The sequence below is a fragment of the Gavialis gangeticus genome, unplaced genomic scaffold (genome assembly GCF_001723915.1).
Source record: "Gavialis gangeticus isolate Ggan-Ray unplaced genomic scaffold, GavGan_comp1, whole genome shotgun sequence".
NCBI classification, from domain to species: domain Eukaryota; kingdom Metazoa; phylum Chordata; order Crocodylia; family Gavialidae; genus Gavialis; species Gavialis gangeticus.
This window is the reverse complement of record NW_017729022.1, coordinates 30,797,210-30,798,344: the sequence shown is the minus strand read 5'-3', so window position 1 is coordinate 30,798,344 and position 1,135 is coordinate 30,797,210.

Below are 1,135 nucleotides of genomic sequence, written 5' to 3'. Positions count from 1 at the left end.
TATAGTGTCTGCTACATTATAAAGTGCAATGGCAGCTCTGAAGTATTGCTTTTGTTCTGCCATTGTCCTCATCACTTCATCAGAAGAATCTAAGAACAATGGAAAGAGAAACCTTGAAAGCTTTGGTCATTCAAATACTCTGTTTTAGAATGAGAAGATGCTATCTCTAGAACAAATCAAACCAAACATTATAGAGGAACTTACAGGACTTGACTTGATACAGTTATGCAAACCGAAGTGTAAAGTCACGAGCCCCATTTTGAATTATGTAAAGCAGGGCCAGTACTGCATTAATGTCAGTCTTTTAGGATAGAGTATATAAATGAAGGCAAGACATATCTGTATAAAATTAAATTAAATCCTGAAACTTGATGATTTTGTTAGAGTATACGAGATAAAAATTTGCTTGCAAGAAGGGGCAGGTCACACCCCCTTTCAGCTGTGCACTGCATGCACAGTGAGCTCTTGGAGCTCACATATGTTTGTGGAAGTCCTGTTGATAAGTCTGCACATGCTGGGAGCTCTATGAGCTCATCGAGTGGCAGATCACTGAGTGGTCTGCCTTATTTTCTTGCTTTCAAGTAGCTCTGGAGTCCGCTGCTAGTTTGGTCTTCCCCTCCCACTTCTCTAACTCTACCCCCCACCTTCCCTGCCCCAAATCCAGCAGCAGAGGACAGGAGGCCCAGAATGAGTTGGCTGAAATGCCAGTGACATCTGAGGATCCAGGATCACAGTGAAAGGCTACTGGCACACTGCCCTTTGGCAGTGTGATACATGTACGATGAGTAGAGATCTCCCAAATTTGCATCAGAAGTACATGGAACAGCGACTTCTTTAGTCCTGGAGTTTCCTCTGAGTGCCCCCCACCCACTCATTGGCAGAGGGGCCCCGCACTTTCAGCTTGCCACCAACTCCTGAAACCTCAGCTGCAGTTTTCACCTCCTAGCCATCCAGTGCCGGCAGTGAGCAGTGAGCGATGGGTCCTTTCCACTAACCAGCCATGGGAAGGCACATGGGGGAAACTCCAAGATTAAATAAGCCATCTCATTGCAGACTTCTGGAGTAAATTCCAGAGATCCCTAATGATGAGCTTTCTTCACTACATATGTACCACACAGCCTGGGGGGGGGGGGGG